The sequence below is a fragment of the Sturnus vulgaris genome, chromosome 1 (genome assembly GCF_052056855.1).
Source record: "Sturnus vulgaris isolate bStuVul1 chromosome 1, bStuVul1.hap1, whole genome shotgun sequence".
NCBI lineage: Eukaryota > Metazoa > Chordata > Aves > Passeriformes > Sturnidae > Sturnus > Sturnus vulgaris.
In genome coordinates, this window is record NC_142243.1 from 117,683,072 (window position 1) to 117,702,272 (window position 19,201).

Here is a 19,201-nt window from a genome sequence, read left to right on the forward strand (position 1 = left end):
GCAGTAACAGGCAAAGTAAAAATGTTTGATCTACTGAGGCTCTTTTATTATGGGTCTATTCTCTCATTTTTAAATAATTCATTTTTATATAATAGTTGTATTGTGAAACAAATTAATTCCAGGTACCTGACATTAAAAAATGCTGAAGTAAGATTTTAGAAACAAAGTTCTTCATCAAAATAATTTTTTTACCTTATTTAAAGAAGGAAACCAGCATCTTCTGCATTTTAATAAGCAATCGTTCAGAGAAAGTAAATTTCTATCCTTTTCCTTATCAGAGAGAACTCATTTCGTGGAGTATTCCATAGAGCTGTCAGGGGAATATAGTTATTGTTCACACTGAGGGTGGCCTCTACATTTATCCACAGAGAATATATTTAGGTACTAGCAAGTCTTGGGTTCTTTCCAAGGCATTGTGGAATTACTTTATGGTGTCTGATTTACTTTAAAGCTTCTTGTTATTGCCATGTAGAAACAGAATTTATCCTGCACACATCCTGTTTAAAACAAAAATTTGTCCCCTGTTGGACAAAGATAAAGAATATTAGAATGTTTTTCTGGGTAAAAGTTGTGTTCCAATTAACTGGAAAAGTGAACCAATATTTGTGAATTCATGGAGCTGAATGGTTTGATACCATACAAACTCTGGTTTGAAATGCACAGATTAGTATTACTGGGGAATAGCTAAAGTAGAGGCAGGTTATGTAGTCTTGATTTTTTTATTTTATGATTTAATTATATTAATGAAAAGTATAATGCCTACAAGTTTCTGTGAGCTAGACTACATGTGTTTCCTTGAGTTACACACATAGTCTTTCTGTATATCAACATGATAATTTTGCCTGTGCAAAATTAACAGTCAAAACTGGTTTGCCTGAGCAAGGTGAAGCAGATTTGTCCTCAGAAGAGTGCAATTTGTATAAATTTCTCATACCTTTGAATACCTTTGGGTATGATGACTGAATGTATAATACTGCAAAAATTCTCACTAGTACTGATGCAAGAACCTTGAATCACAATGAACTCAGTTTGCTTTAAAAAGAATGGTCTCAATTCACCACTGATTTCGAGTTAGAGCTTAAACCCGTAGAGAGCTATTTAATGCATGGAAAACTTGCTAGAATTTGTCAAGATACAAATGCTGTTCCTTCTGTTCTCAGAGAGAATTACCAAAGTTACTTCCTGACAAACACTATTGCAGGGCAGAATATTAGAGGCCAAACCTCAGGAAAAAAAAAAAAGAGAGAGAGATATCTATTTTGCTATTCCTGAATAGGTCAGAGCAATGTCCCAGGGAGTAACTCACTGGTTTGTACCTACTCATATAGAGTCTGGAAATCCCCACAGGAGATGCAAAAAATAACAAGGCCGTTATTTTATTGTTGCATATTGAAATGACTGCAAGAGATCATCTTCTTCAACCAGTTCATAGTGTCCAGCAAGGACTTTTAGAGAGACAGATGTGTTTCATTCATGAGCCAGATTTCCAATTACAGCCTTTAAAGCCTGCTTTACTAACTTCCCAGCAGGTGTAGCATCACTTATACTCTGTATCAGTAATGTGAGGGATAGCTACCTTGATCCAGATGGGTTTATTGTACTCGAGGGTGGGTGTGTTTATGTAAGTAAGCTTAGGTAATCACTCATCTTTTCAGGATGGTCTGTTCTGTAGTCATTTACAGGCAGTTTTAGTTGGGAGAGGCAGAAAACTAGGCTTCGTCTTTCAAAATCTGCAAAAAAAAAACCTTGTCCAGATGAATTTAGTCTCAGGACAGACAATTTCCCAAAACAGCCTGTCACTCAGTGAAACACTGGCTTTAGAAATTTGGCAGCCTTGACAAGACGTCAAGTAAAAGACAATAACAATTTTCTTCAATGACATCAAACTCAGAGCACCACTTCTAAAAGAAGAAAACAGTTGATTTCAAAACCCTGTCTTGAGGGCTTTACCCTGACTGACAAATCGAGGTTTTTATTCCACCATGTTCCAGGGTGACAAAAGAAGTAACACTGATCCAAGTTATGCTACTATTTTTTGTCTTTAGTTCAGTTTTGCTCTCAAAGTAGTGCTCATGGAAACCTCTGGTTAAAGTACCAGAACAGCAGCAGGGCAGCACCTTACATCTTCTAGAGTGAAAATTGCTGTTACCAATTTGTCTTCGTACTTTACACATTTTAAACATGTAGAATAGAATTCACAATTATCAATTCTATTTCTTCATATAAAGAAAAAAAAAATCAAATATGCATAATGAAGCCTGAAGAGCTGATTTCTCTCAGGAAGCTTCATGCTGAGAATGCAGTCAGGTTGATGCAAAGAACCAGCCTTGCTGCCTCCCTTTTAGTGGAAGTCTCACTGGGTAACTGACCACTAGATGGCTGAAAAATTATAAATAATACTTGACAACCATTTGTAGAAGAACAATCTTAATTTTTGTAAAATAAGGTTATGATTTAGATTGTATTTCTTCATGAAAATGTTGCAATATCTTGTATGTAGTCTATTTTAGAAGCAGAGAGGCAATTGCTGGCTTGTATTTATAGATAATGATTTAGTTTTAGCAGAATTTAAAAAAAATTGATGTGATGGTTAACTGAAACCTTTTAGGGGCAAGTTGGACATGAATACACTTGCATTCCTAGCAACTTTAATACTTCTGCCAGTCAGGATGGGGTATCTAGATTAACCTATAATGCATAAAGTACTTCAGAGTGACTAATTTTGCTATCAAAATATATGATCTATGAATAATTCAGCCAATAAGAACTTAGTGCAGTAGAGAAGCCACCTAGAGCAGTAACACAACAAAACGTGTTCAGACTTGTTCTACTGCCTGACAACCTTGACATAATTGTGCTATTTCCTCTATTTGTCTAACAGTCCCTGGCTACAACACGCATCCTTGGGCAAGATTTTTCATTTCGCTGTTCCCAAATGGCCTTCATGTAATTTGCTCTGCACACATGACTGCAATATTGCAGAAATAACTACACAAATCCTCAGCTTCAGCAGGATATTTAAGCTGCCCTTCATCATCCACAATCCATTTGTTTGCTGCACTTTAGTTTGTATCTGTGTAATACCGTAGCTTTTCAATTTACACTGCTAAGAATTTATTTTACATAGGAGAAATATTGGCTGCTAATATTCTCCTTTAGTTGTGATCTGCTAATGGCTAGTGACTGGAAGTGCACACAAGATTAGAATTTTTCCTGAAGTGAAATACTAGAAATTCATGTGATTCTTTCTGCAGTGTAACCTACACTGTTCCCCACCTCTGCAACCTGGAAACTAAGCAGTCCCCTCTTCCTCAGGGAAAGATTGGTTTTCTTCACTGCTGTGTTTCCTGTATTAGTCATTTTTCCAATCAGAACCTCCAGAACACGTTGCCAGTTGCACTTGGAAATGACAAGTAACTTTCATTTTGGTTTGCAGCCACAACAGGGTTACCACTCACGTCTGTAACTGTGGCGCTGCCATTACTGACACTCCTTTGTGGGTTAGAGTCTGAAACACTCTGTGAATGATCTACATATAATCATAATATATACATTTCACAGGGTTATTAGGGAGCCTTTTTAATATTCTGGATCCCTTTCTCTCAATATGAATGTTTTTGTATTTTATTGAGGTTAGAGGTCTGAAAGAAAACCCAACAGACTTTTCCTATGATCTCCTATCTCAGGTAAAATTGTACTCCTGTAGAGAAAATCTTATCAAACAGTCTTCATAGGCAAATATGTATTGTGGTACGTACTAATTTTTCAGATACTTTTTCAGGCTCTCTATTATTTTTTATTCATGGTTTAGAGAATCCCTACCTCTACTAGGGATAAATAACTGTAAATCTCAAAACAAGGAGGAGAATTTTTAAACATTTTATAGCTGGGTGACAGTAAGATCATCTTTAACTTTGTTCTTGACTTTACGTCAGCAATAAGGTCATAGTATATTCCTGAGTTTTGGAAGAGTTTATAATCATTCTAGAGTTCTAAGTTCTCATCCGCATCCTGAGAAATGCTCTCCCGATGTTTATGATACATTTTTAATCAGTGGATTTTGTGATTCAAATACCTTATAGATAATGCTATACTTTTCTAAACTTAAGGGCCTGACACAATCTGAGATTTCCTAGGGGTATTCACGACAATAACAAAAGGCTGGCCGACATCACATAGGACACGTTGAAGACCTGCATCCTTGTGGAGGAGCATCCTGGCTGGAGTATGCAACTGCTCCTGCAGCTCCTTCTGGAGCTAAATTTATCATAGATCTGAGACCTCCCTAAGTTAAAACCTGGGAGTGAATCCTGGTGTCTGAGCTAGATAAAACTCCATTTCTGCCGTTCCCTCTTCAGCTGTCTCAAGTGTTTTGTGAAATTACTCCAGTTTGTAGATTGCCTGGAAATGCTCCAAGTTCCCCTTTGTGCCAAGTGATGAATAACAATAAGGGTGTTGTGACGTCTCATATAAACAAACCACATTAACTCGACTCTTCATACTTCCTAAATTAGAACTGCAGTAATATCCAGGAATTACAGATATTTTCCAGTATCTGTAACCTCCATGATTCTCATGACTTACTTTAAAGCAAGAGAAACTAACTGATTTCCAAAGTTTACCTCTGTTATCCTGGATGACAGGAAGGCAAACAGTGTCAGTTTCAACTATGAGAGGCTCAGCTTGGAAGGCTCATTTGTCAAAGTTTTTCCTCCTCTTACAGCAGGAGCAAGGAGATCATCCTCTGAAACACTGCACTGTATTTATAGCATCTTAAATACAAAGCACTGAGGAAGGAAAACTAATGGAAAATATCACAGTAGTCAAGAAAGGAGGAGAAAAATGATCCAAGTGGGAAAGTAACAAGGCAATTAGACTTGTCTGTATTAGGCCTTCAAATCAGTAGTTCTATACTTCTATCTGTTAAAATTTTCAAAGATGATAGTTTTGCAATCTCCAGTTTCCTAAAAATAATGATGTTGACACTGGTGGAAACTGATGGTGGAAAATCTAAAAATATGAGGTAACTTAGTGAGAATAGTCATGACAATATCTTTCACAACCCTGAAGAAGATTCTCTGAAATAAAAAGGAGACGTAATATTTTTCTTAAGGAAAACACAGGATTGACATTTGCAAATCCTTTGGTCTAATGCTAATAATCAGAAAGATATTAATTAATTATACAATTAATTAATTTTCACTAACAATTAACATTACAAGTAGTGAGAGGATAACGAAACTAAAGAAAAACAAACAGATTTTTCAAGAATAAATTTTATCTATTCAACATGATTTCCCGTGTTAGCAGAGTAAGTGGTTGAGTGTTTAAGAAAGAAGCAGTATATGGAGCTTGATGGTAGTAGAAGTTTTAATGTTGTTATATTACTTAATTATTTAATGTTATGTTACTTCCCCTAAACTGGGGAGACATGGACCAGCTTAAATCAGATAATCATAGTTATCAGTGCCTTTACTTATGAAAAATTCTTTCAGATGGAATCATTATACAGGCCCATTTCTCTATGTTTTGCATTTAATAGAGCATAGACTATACTAAACAAAATTTCTGGATCTTGGGTAGGATTTTTTGGGTAGGGCTGAAAACATTATAAATGATAAAATTAGAAGCTAAAATTATCTTGGTAATCTGGAGATATAGCTTGATATCAGCAAGAAGAACTTCAACTAAGGAAAGCACAAATAATAATGCACAAATATAAATAAAAGAAGAACTGACTTTGTGAATGCTGTTACAGAAGAGAAGGAGAATCTCAAGGCAACAGCTGAATGTGAAATAAGCCATTTATTCAGCAGAATACAGTGAATTATGAATAGTTCAATTGGAACAGTTTGAATAGTTGTTTCTTGGGGGGGAATTACTGCACCTCATCTGAGACATAATAACTGACTGCAGTTACATTCCCAGTCCCCTGCAGTGTAAAATAAAATTACCTTATATTACATTAATCTTTTTCTTTTTTCATCACATTCCTAATGATCTGAGTCAACAAAGCTGCTGTGAAAAAAAAAAGCAGGGGTCATCTTGGCAAGTATGAAGAAGAACATATGTGACACCCAGGCGTTATTTCATTATAAGAGACCTCAGGTGAGCACTGCATCTATGTTTGCACACCACACTTGAAGAAAGAGATAACCTAAGGGTGGGGGCAGAGGTTTGAAAACATCATTTGTGAGTAGAGACTGAAGGCTCAATTATCCTTACAAATGGTGGTGATCATTTGTTCTGTTTGGTCACAAGGCAAAATATTTCGTCTAAACTTGTTTCCCCTCTAACACAAATAAAGTGCCATGAGCGTTTTCAATGCAAATGGAATTGTTCTAGATTTAAGAAATTGCTTTCACAATGTAAAAATACGGTGTGATCAATGTCATGACATGTATTTTGATATTTTGCTTTATTAAAATCTGCAGGAAGTTCTTCAAATGTGTTAACAGGGTACAACAGTAGAGCTGCTCTCTTGTTTCTTGAATTGGATCCCAGCAGTGAGGGAATGGTGTGCAACAGACTGTAGGCAAGAGAACTGAGCTAAGTACAACTAAATACCACAGTGGCTCCTCGGGGCATCCCCCTCGCCCAGCTGTACAGTAAAGGACTCCACCACCTCTCTTTTCACTCGCTCATCTAAATTAATCCCAGGTACCCAGCTGCCTCAGACTCTTCTCCATTTCACCATCAGTAACCTCACCCACTCTTCCCCATCTTGAGAGCACCTGTACAGGAGCAGGCACCTCCTCTTGGCAGTGGGAGGTAATACACTGTTGTTCACGAGATTATATGTAATTTTACAGAAATTAGGTTATTAAATATTTTACAAGGTATTTCAAAGGGAGCATCACATGCTGCTGAATATCTATAACCAGTTCCTGCAATATAAGCTCTGTGTGACTCAATTTTATAATTTGCATTAATATTTTTATATTAATATTTTCATTAACATGAAGAATCATGCATGCAGTGCACATCCTATTCGTAGAGTGTGCCCGACCTTACTAATCTCTGTAGTACATAGTCAGAAAGTTAAAGTCATCTGCTGCATGGCTGTTTCCGCAAATTTAAAGTGAAAATGTTTCTAAAGCAAAGATCAGACTCTGAATTTATATTTGACCTCATAGAGCAAGTGAAAAATTGTCAGTACAAAACTGGCTTGAATCTTATATTTTTACTCATATAACATGACATTGTTTTAAGATTATCATCTGTGTCGTGGAAGAGGACAACAAGAAAAGAGCCTCACACAAGATACTGTATAATTAAGTACAATATAAAACTCAGAAAGAGATTGCAAATAGGAGACCATCCATGATGAAGTTCAGAGATTTGAGTAAAGGAAGAATAAGAGTTCATTACTGTTTAAGAGAAGTTACGATTTTTGGAAGCATATAGGGAGCAAAACTGAGCATCACAGGAGTATAATTTTCTGTATGCATTACTGTGGAAAGAAATACGTATATATGTGCATAAAAATATAAAAAACAACACCTTTCATTTTTTTCCCACTGCAGCTTACCTGGAAAAATGAAGAGATAAGTATTTTTCACAATTTAATTCCTATTAAATAAAGTACTTGATACCTCTCTTTGGTTGACAGTCTCCTGTAGAGAGTTCTATAATAGCAAAGTGCTAGCTGTTGAACAGAGAAGGGCATGTCCTTAGAATCGTAGAAACATTTAGGTTGGAAAATACTTTTTTTTATTGAGTCCAACTGCTAACCCAGCACTGCCAAGCCCACCACTAAACCATGCACTTGAGTGTCACATCTGCACATCTTTTAAACACCTCCAGGAGTGGTGAACCCACCACCCCCCTGGGTAGCCTGTTCCAATGCTTGGCAATGCCCTCTGTGAAGAAATTTTCTTTAATATCCAGTCTAAACTTCCCCTGGCACAACTTGAGGCCATTTCCTCTCATTCTATCGCTTGTTACCAGGGAGAAGAGAATGAACCCCACCTCTCTACAACTCCTTTGAGGTAGTTTTTGAGTGATAAGGACCCGCCTGAGCCTTTCTAGAAACACCCCCAGCTGCCTCAGCTGCTCCTCAAAAGACTCATGCTCTAGTCCCTCCACCAGCTCTGTTACCCTCCTCTGGACTCACTCCAGCCCCTCAATGACTTTGTAGTAGTGAGGGACCCAAACCTAAACACAAGATTTGAGGTGTGGTCAGAGCAATGCTGAGTACCAGATCACTGCTGTAGCAGTTCTTTTTAGAGAAAAATAGCAAGCGAATTGCAGGGGAAAATATCATAGCCTTAGAACTGTTTTCCACTGCTGATAAAGCCTGCTTATTGTTGGATTTTTTTACAGTCATGCCTCCTGAAGAGATTGAGAAACAGACATGACTTGTGGTAAGTAATTTAATTTAGTGTCTGTTAGAACTGAAGACAATGACCTTGTCTGATACATTACACATGATTTGTAATTATTCCTGTAGTGAATGTCCAGGCAACAATCAGTGGAAATGAAATGACTGTGTAGTATTTTGTCACATGAGAGATGGAGCATGGAAGAGCTGGACTTGGACTGTGTAAACTTTTCCTAGTTCTTCATGCTAATTTTATTGCCATGAACATGACTAATCCTAAAGGCACACACACACCTGATAACCTACATGCACCTCAGACTAGGAAACAGGATCTCACTTAATTGGTGAGAAAATAGAAGAAAATGTTATTGGCTTGTCTCGAGATTTACTGGTTGTTTTCACAACTAAAAGCTTTGTAATTGTTGACTTTAGCTTTTTACGGGGCCAGGTTCTCATGTTATGCTCCTAGTTGCCAAATTTATTTAAATACATTGCAGTAGGGAGCAAATCTCTAAATCAAACATGGTAGTTGAATCATATTAGGAAAAACCCCCAACAATATAAACAAGTATCTAACATAGCCAATCATGATGAAGTATTTAAGTCTTCAGAGAACGTAAATTAGGAGTACATTTCCTTTAGATTGATCCAAACATTTTAAACTGGATGAAGTTAGTTGTTTTCATCATAAAGGCATTTTCAGAAAAAGTGATAATATTATGTAAAGTTTTACTTAATGCAGATTTCTTTAGTTGTAAATTTGACTTTATAATACTTGGCTGCTTCTTTCATTTACAAACAAAGCTATATTCTGATTTTTTTTTCTTTCTTTAGAAACATTAAAGTATTTTATGTGAATACATTTAAAAATGTTTTTAATAATGAATAAGTTCAGTTCTTGATTCTTCTTATTAAAAAAGATTCACTGAAAACCAGCCTTTGGGATAAAGGTTATTAATAACAAACCCGAATATAAACTTCCTATTAATTTTAAATTTTTTAAACACACATTTATGCCATATGTGTATGGAAATGGTTTTGTTTGATTTGTGTTTCTCAGAAACTGAACACTTGGACTCTTGAAAATAAGACATTAAATTGATACAAATAGGCTAATGACTTCTAGTCAGTTTTGAAAGCTTTGGTGTGTGTGTGAACTGTTCTCATGCACATCACTGCAGTCCCTTGTCTTTAAAGACCTGTATAATGCTCCTGGAAGTGTAATGCTGAATTTAACAAAATCAGTGTTATATTGTTTGAAATATTGTAAATGCAAATGCTTGTCTTGTAGTGTACCTTCATTTATTTTCTTTTATCTGTACAGCCAACTTTCTGTAATGTTTTTCACTCGGAGTGTGGCCACCTATGGTGGCTGTTTATCCCGATGTGTATGCCCATGGGTAGGCAGCCTCTGTCTGTAATCCAAACAGAAATTTTCATTTAAACAAACCCAAGCCTGCTGATCCTATCTCAGTAGGTGCGAATTAAGAAACTTGTGAAATTGATGATAGCTTAGGGGCTTGCAAACTCCAGAGCTAAAATACTTGGCAAGATTGCATTAGGGACTACTCTAATTAACAAAGGACATGCTAAACCAAAATAAGGGTAATTGCTCACAAATCATATTTAACTGGTGTAAAAACATGTTTCAAGATAACATAAAATGGCATGCCCTGAATTCAGCAAATAGAAAAATCTATGATTACTGTTGAACCTTTTAATTAGTAGAACCTTTTAATTAGTAGAACTGTTACTTCTACCATAAAAAAGAGATGGTGACTTGTGCAGAAAATGAGTACAGGGCCACTGGGAGGAAAGAGAATCAAGAAACCCATTAGCTTGGGAATTATGGATCATGTGTCATGGTTCTCAAGTTTATGGAATTTGTCCTCCACTTGTCTGATATCCTATTCTTGTATTCAAAGACTTCCCAAGTTAAAATCAGAAGTGTTGAAAAACTATTAAGAAGATACATTTTCGAAAGCTGCAGCATTTGTTGATAGATGCACAAATCATTTCATTTAGTGGTACTTGCAGAAGTGCAAATTGGAAAGAATACTTCTACAAATAAAATGTAATTTTGTGAGAAACTGTTAAGAGGTGGGATAGTGTAGAAAAATACAGAAGGGGAAACCAGTTTTTTCTTTCATTCTTGATATCTTATTTCTGTGCATGCAGGTTTTGGCAGATTTTGGGACTGAGGGCTATAAACCATAAAATGCTGAAGTCAGTCTAGCTATGTTTATCTTACATGTCTGGGAAGACAGAGAAATTTTAAGGAACAGAAAGTCAGGAATTTTCTCAAAATGTACATCCTATCTTGAGTTTCTGTGCTTTGTCTATAGTGTGTATCCTTTTTGGTAAAATAGTTTATATGTGGTAGATAATAAATGGAAACAAGGTAATGCAGATGAACGGTTATTTTGTGTCATGGCAATTATTTTTACTAACGGAGTTACCTCCATCCCATTTGCAGACATACACATAAACACAGACGTTTTTATTTTCTATGTTTTGCAAGCCCCTTCCCCAAATACTAGACTGATGTCTGCCTTTAACATGATAAGTTATAAAACAGTGTTACTTGTGTTCAAAATGGGAAACTTTTCCAGTAAGTTAACTACTCTGGTTCGTATCTTTAGCAGGATCTGTGCCTTTGAGTTCATCACAGTTGTTAAGCAAGTTTGGACCCTTTTCTGCAAAGGGTGGCTTTCAGGTGGAATTTTTCTGAAGACTTGCTAACTGAGGCGTTGAAGGTCAGATTGTGTGCCCAAATAAAAACCCTCAACATAAGGGAAAGCTGCTGTGGAAGAGATGTGAAAGCAAAAGTGCTGCTGGAGCACATTTGGGTGTTCCATACTGGTGTGATGGGTTGTGGGGAAACCCTACCTTCTAGCTGAGCTGGTGTTTGATGCCATGGGTGATGTAGATTTGCAAGTGTTGAGCTGAATAGCTCAGGTAGCATTTTAAATCCAAATTATGACTTGCTACTGCTCCACATCATTTTTTTGGGAGCAAGAGAATATTTTTACTGCATTATTTGGGTGATACCTACATTGCACATGTAGAGCACAGTAGAAATCCTGTTTCCTGATTACTGCCTAAATGCACCAGCACATGGAATTAAGTGCAAGCTTGGCACAGTAGCTCCATGTGATCCAATGTAACCCTCAATGTTTCTCTCTCTTGCTGCTCTTGAGGCAAGATCGATTCTACAGAATTAGATGCTGTTTCTCCAACCTTGTCTGCACAAGGACAAACTATGCTTTGTCTGCAGAATCACTTGGTCCTACCAGGATGTAAGAACTGTGGAAAAACACATGTGGGCCTCCTGGAGACTGCTGATGTGCTACGGAAAGGGAGGAGTCAAAGACCTTCAGTTTGTGTCTGCTTTGGTGACAGCGTGGCCATGCTGTGTGTTTACACTGGCTCAGATGGCAAGTACAAAACTAGTAATTTTTAGTGATGGAAAAGTGGAATTGAATAGAACAATAATTTCATTCAATTACATTATTAATAATAATAGATTGAGGGGGGATTGGCATCACTTGCTGACAAGGTAAATATGTTTTTTTGAAAGCATGTTGTAAACACAGAAACACAAGTGTGTGTTTGCAGGGCCGAGGGGAAGCTTGAACAAACCCAGATTCTTTATTTCCTGGCATAACTTCTCGGGAAAAATCTGTGGGAAACAGGGAATTTGCTGTTCATCTTTACCCAGGTGGAAGAGCTGATCTGCAAGAAAGTTCTTCTGCTCAATGTTTGCCTATTCTGTTACAGGGCTGAGGTTTTTTTAGCGTTAATAGAACATGGAACAGTGAGGAAACACTCAGATTCCTTGCAATATAATTAAACACAAAATGCCAAAAAAGTTTAGATTTCAGGCTGCTGCTGGGCCACCTGTCTTGGTTTCCTAACCTTCTGACCTCTGTCTGCCCTTTAGATGACAGATTAGCTGTGAACATCCTCTATAAAAGGAAATAGTGTTCTATAAAATTCACACCAGGGTTTCCAATTTAGTATCAGAGTCAGGACATCCTAAAATAAAATTTGTTTCAAAAATAGATTGGAGGGGGGATGTCAGGGTTAAAAGCAAACAATCCACTGATGTCAGTTAATTCTGTGAGAAAACATGCATGGAAAAGGGGTTTAGAGTCCTGTTCAGGTGCAGTAGTTTTTTTGCTGATGGGGAGTACAGCAAAGCAAAACAATAATAGCATGTTCTGTGAATCAAGTGTGATAAAGAAGAGTTCCTATAGAGCAAAACAGGAAGTTTAAAAAAGGCCAAACAATTGATCTTTGAGGACAGGAATGATATTTTAATTTTAACCTTTTTTTTTGTTTGTTTGTTTTCGCTTTAATTTAGAATGTGAAAGTAATGCGAATCGTTGCCAGTAAATAGCATTTAGTGTATTCAATGCCCACGTGTTCATACATGAAGAGACATGACAATATTTTAAATATTTAATTTTCTTTCTGCAAGTGGAACTGAGGGTTTTAGATACTTGAGGTGTGTAAAGCAGGATATTTATTTGTTTACAGTACTCGTTATCTTCCCAGTGTGTTTTCTTTCCCCAGAGATATACTGCAAAACCTTGTCCAATAATTTTGTTCTAAGGACTTTTTTTTGCTTCCATTTTTAAGATTTATCCCTTGGAAACATTATTTTCCAGATCTCATCTATAGTTGAGAATGGTTTTTTTGGAAGTCTATGCAAAAACAATCATCTTACACTGTTAGTAGTCTTTGGTCGAAAATTGAAATGTACCTTGACATACAGCTTATCTAGGCATTTGCATCTTGAATACGTTTATTTTTACAATATTATTACCATTTGTCTGTTTTAATAAAATAAGACATTCTTATGTAATTCATAATTAGATCTAACCCAATCTGATAGTTTATGTGTAATTTAAAAACTGTGTCCTGTAGTGAAAATTACAGTAATATATACTTGAGTAATACATGATGCAATATATTATATATGTGCATCAATTTAAAAAAAAGAACCCCATATTACTTCAATATTCAGAATAATCTTAGAGTCTTAGATATTTACTCTTCAATATTGGGGGAAAATGGTTTAACCAACAAGTAAGTACTTCCATTGTTAATATTTATCTTCTGCATATTTGGCTTCAACTTTCAGCCTTTGGTCTTACTACACTTTTATTGCTAGTTTGAAAAATGCTGTAGTGCCACTGTTCTCCATCCAGATTCTTAAAGAAAATTATCAAATCATTGCTTCAGCTTTTCTCAGAAAGCTGAAAAGATTGAGTCTCTAAATCCTGCAACATCAAACCTCTTAATCATCCCTGTACATATTTTTGATGTAGTTGCAGTTGATCAATGTTCTTTTTAACATACTAGCTTGAAAACAAATTACGCTTAAAAATAATAAGAGGGACACAACACTGCCAAACACGGAGTTAAAGGAGCTACTGTGTTCTTGTTTTCTGCTCCTGCTTTGTAGTCTTCGTTTTAAACACCTCAGAATCACAGTAGCCCCTCTGGGCACACAATTCACAAAAATTCCATGTTAATTTGATGACTCTTTTCAGTGTTTCCGGTCACCAGAGTAGAAGCCATTCTTTGTTCCTATGCATGACTTTGATTTGCTTATCTTAAAATGATTTGGGGTTGTTTGTGTCCATGTTACCATGTGATATTGATTGCTCTGGATCACTAAACTCTACCCTTTCTGTCACTTGCCCTTTCCCAGTCTTCACGTTCTCTCTAGTGACTTTTATTTCTTCTGGAAGCGTTAAGTTGGAGGTGATAAGAACTGATCCTATAGACTCCCATTAAAAATACGGTTTATAGGTCCTGATACCTTGTGGTTGTGTTAGTCCAGGGCTGAGCAAACCCTGTTTGTGGGTACATGCCAGTGCTTTTGGATGGAAGAGTTACAAAGCCAGCCTGGCTTTGGCTGTCATCACAGTAAGTGATGAGAGCATGGGTGGAGCAAGTATGAAACTGCTTTAATTTGGGGATCTGAACACACTGCACTGACCCTATTTGTTACTCTTGGCTGGACTTGTAACGATATCAAAAAATCTATCAAACCAGTTCCCATGATCTAATGTAAACACACATAAATTAGCATGTAATGACTGTTCTTAGCTTTCTTATTCACTTAATACTGCTGCTGGCAGTGTTTTATTTTATCCAGGATTTTTTGAAGGTCGGCAGGTCCTCTAGCATTGATATCTCAGTTATATTTGCTGTTAATGACACAGACTGACTTTATTTAAGTCTGAGTATTTTGTGGCATCCTCTGACCTGAAAACTGTGAGGCATTCCTCTGCCACTTGCTTTTCTAACACATGGTCCCAACCTGATTGAACAAATAATAACCAAATGTAAAGCTTTATATAGAAGCCTCCTTAAATATTTCTGAAAAAAAATAGAATTTCATCGACCTTATAGTATAACTGCCTCTGATTTACCATGCATAAAAAAGGCTAGTGAGATATTGTACATTTCTTCTGTGCCCAAATCATCACAGAAAATTTATAACACCATTACATTTTCTTTATTCTTAGTTGACTTTAAAATAATTGTTAATATTTTCTCATAATTAAAACAATATTTTTCTTATATTTTTATGATTGTATTTAGTTTTATTCTATGTAATAAAATAGTTTTATTTACTTTTTCTCTCAGATTGTGGCTTCTTGAGGAATGTCTCATTTGCAAATTATTATGCTTTAAAAAAATATTTTCTTGTAACTATTATCACTAAACTATGTTTAACTTTGTGACACTGACCCTTTAAGATAGCTGATACAGATGTGAGTCTCTGCATGCTTTTGTGTGGACATGCATACAGATATATTGGGAGGGATCTTTTGTGGTGTCTTTGAAACATGAATGATGAGGTCTCTGACATGCTTCTTTTGCACCTTTTGTTTGAGCTCTAATTTCTGAAGATAAATTTTGAAACGCTGAGACCTGTTATGCTTGTGACCATTAAGGACAGTGTAAAGAGTATAAAATTTTCTATGCCAAAAAAAAGTTAGAACTCTTGATAACAAGAACTAGAAATAAAGATCTAGATAAAGCTCGTATTATTGGTTCAGCTTTCGTTATTAGTAATGTCTACTAAACCCATTCAGGATTTCTGAATGGTCCCACAAGGCTCTGTAACTCATCTTTTCCTGACTTTGCTTGCAATTTCACAGCTGCCTCTCCTTTTGATGATGTGTACCTTTTAGAGGAGAATGGATAACACCAAATGAGACCAGCAGCCCCTCCTTTTGCATCCTTGATTGGCTCAAGGTTTTGGCAATACCTCAGGGAAAAATGTTGCTGGGGGGTCTCAAAGCAAGCTACATAATAAAAAACCGTAGTTGAGCTTTGAAAGACTCGAGTGAACTTTAGTTAAGACCATGTTCCAGTTTTTTTTTGAATGAGTAGATAACACCCTGTAGTTTGGCACAGAGCTGCACGCTGTGAAAGCCTTTTCCATGTCTGATGGAGGCGCCGGTTGCCCAGGAAGCAGCATCTGCCCTTCCCCTCCCTCGGGCACAGCACCACTGCTCCTGTCCCTGGGAGTGAGGGGACAGTCCCCTCTCTCCGGCTGGATACGCGACAGAAAAGCCTTCAGCGCTTAGCCTGGCATCCCCTCTGAATCTGCTGCAGGGCATGCGAATCTGGCATTTGCCCAGCTGGTTAGGGTCACAGAATAACTGCTGTTCTCATTTAGCCACTCACCTGAGGTAGACAAAGAATACAAAAAGGGAAATTTCTCTACTTGCTTTATTAGGGCCGTTACCAGCCCAGAACAGCCCAAAAAGCAGAAGGTCTGTAGTATTTCCATTTCAAGTAATGCAGGTCCTTTGTAAAAGCACAAATAAAGAGACCTTGTAAAAACAGTTTGTAAACGAGGAATACTGGGAAAGTAAAACAGCTCCTCCTTAGCCACAGATGCTTGACCTCTGCACCCCTTTATTCGGATGGCTGCATTTTCACCATTATTTACTTACTGCACTTAGACAAGAACAAGGGCAAACTGATGCTGCCTTTTTGTGGTGTTTTTTTTTCTTCTTTCCCCCTTTTAAATTTTTTTTCTTCTTTCATTGTGTTGCTCTCAGATATTTGTTGCATCTGTTTCCTGTTAAGGAAGCTTAGTGCTGCCTTTTGTCCAGCAGGTGGAACACTTGCTGCAGTATGTATAGCTCAGCAGCCAGGCTATATATAAGCATTTTAAAGAAGATACAGGAGTTTTAAGGCATTGGGGCAAGGAGATGTTATTGAATAGACAGTTTTCAATTAATATTTTTATTTTTTTTTATTTTTTTTTCCCAATCACTGTATTAGTCAAGGAGATATAATGGCAGAGTTAAAAGAAAGGCAATAGCTGCACCAAAATTTGAAAACCTGAATACAATAACTGAATCCAGGAGTTGCCACTAGGGTAAATCCCAGGACTATAAATAGCTGTGTAAATCCTGCTGGGTTTTGTTCTATATTCGTAGTGTCATCACAACTCTAGAATGGAATTATTGTATTCATGGAATACACTTCTCCTGAGCACTTGCAGTTGGCAGATCTAGAAAGATTTCTTGAAGTTCAGTGGCACAGTACCCACTAAAAATTAATGTTTATCATATTTTCTGATCAGGGAAAATGCATTTAAAAACATTGGAGTTATGTATGTCCAGGGAACGTGGGGAAGACCACAGGACTTACTGTGACTGGCATGCAACTGGGTGGACAAGATACAAGATGCTTCTGAAACTCTGAATATTACCCAACCTGTTGTGTTGTGTTGATCTTTTTACAAATGCTCTAGAATGTGCCTAGAGATATCTGATACAGGCAGAAAGAGATGTTTAAAGTGACTTTTAAGAAGTAATTAGCTGTTTGAGGAAATGTATTAGTATGAAGTAGCTAAGGGTTACTTTAAATAATATGTGATATACATTGTACATACAAAAGGGAAGAAATTTATGAAGAAATAAAATAAGATCTGTAATGACTTTTTTGGCTATGAAGCTGTTGAACATCTTTGTGATTGGTATGAACCAAAGGAAAAATTGAAAAGGTATGTTTTATGGATAAGGTAAAGTCTTGCTGTTGTGCAGAGAGCTGGAATGAGAACCAGGAAATAATGGATTTAATGCACCTAATAATATAGGTATACTTTAGAGTTCCTGGAATATACTAAAAGTTGTGATCTTGGATTTCCAGTATTTCAATGACTCGGTGGCTTAGAATTAATGATTAGAGACAGCAACATTGTTTTCATCTGACAGTGCAATTATTTGGGAGATGAGGGTGGTTGTGCTGATTTCAAGTGGATGAACAAATGCTACAGAAAAGAGGATTTGGGGTAACAGTGATATGTTGAATGTTTTGAGAGGCCCTTTTAGAGAAAGGGGGAGACAAAGATGATGCATTTCTGTTAGACTGATGAGTTTGACTGAAATTGTAGGAATCTGGCAAAGGGTAGGGTATGAAATTTAGTCATGACTCAAAGAAGTAAATGTACTTGTCTGCCAAGCCTGACTGTTTTTATCAAAGATATGCAGCCCTTACTCATAAGGAAATTCAGATGGAAGATGAATGAGTTACCCTACTGGATGTCATGGCTGCAAGGTAGGTTTTCAAAATTTTTTTCTAATTGTACAAAGTCTTGTGATCTATCTATTCAGTGGTTTTGTGTATTAAACTATTACCACTTTTATGCTACTGCTGGCTCACCAAAAATGTAATAATTTGGTCATTTAGAATTTGCTGCCCTGGGGTTGCAAAAATGCTGAAACTGTGTGTGTGTAATAGGAAAAGAACCATGTTAGGAGTAGACTACTAGAGAGCTACTCCTAACACATTAAAATTCATGATGTAAATGCTGTGATAGATGCATAACATTCTTTCTTCAGGTGAATTATTGCATATTTTAAGCTCTGTTTGACTTGAAAAGCTAGTTCTTTGTTAGTCATATGATGATATTCTATAACTGAGCAAGATGTTGTGCCTGGGCAGCCTCTCTGCTACTTGGGTCTCACAGCTGTGAGACTGAGCTCACAAGGGATTAGACCCTCTTCTAGTTTTGTTGGTAAGAACGAGGATTTAAGGCCTAATGAAAGGCATTAGGTGGATGAAACTTTCTGCTTGCTGTATCTTATTGAGGTAATTCAAGTGTGTGCTACATGATTTATATTATTTGCTTACAGAGAGATAATTGCAGTGAAGTGACAGGTATGCTTTTCTTTTAATAATAAAATATTGTGAAACTCTTAGCTATTTCATTTAACTTATCACAGATGAACTTAACTGTGAGGTGAGAAACACTGTTCAGGCAAACCCTAAAGCCTTTCTGGTATTTGTTTGTGGAAGTTCTGTGGACATATCTACAGCCATGAAAGATGGTCTGTGTTTTAGAGAAAATGTTTCTCTTCAGTGACAGTGAGCTGGGATTCCAGCTCTGCCCTTTCTTAGTTGAATAAACCTAGTCTTGTGCCAGACTCATGGAAATCACTTGGTAAGATTCTAGGGTCAGAGCATATTTTTTTCCTTTGTGCCTTGGCAGAAAGCTTTAAGGATGTGTGATTGATAGCTGTGCTACAGATTTCAGCAACAGAGGAAGAAGAAAGCATTCAGATCAGCATTTTTGTCCAGCTACATATTTTCTCTGAAGCAAATAATAATTTATAAGTAGAAGCACTTATTCTGACTACAGGGATGCCCTATCTTAAGACACTGGTGATAGAGTAGCCTCTTGTTCCCCCAATAATTAAATCAGATGCTTTCTCTGTGCCTGCTCTGCTGTTGGTCAGATTGAAAAGTGGCATCAACAGAGGAATTCTGTGTTGTTTTAAGCACTGTGTTTCACTGTGGCGCCAAGTCAAGTATCCTGATGGAGTTTAGTGT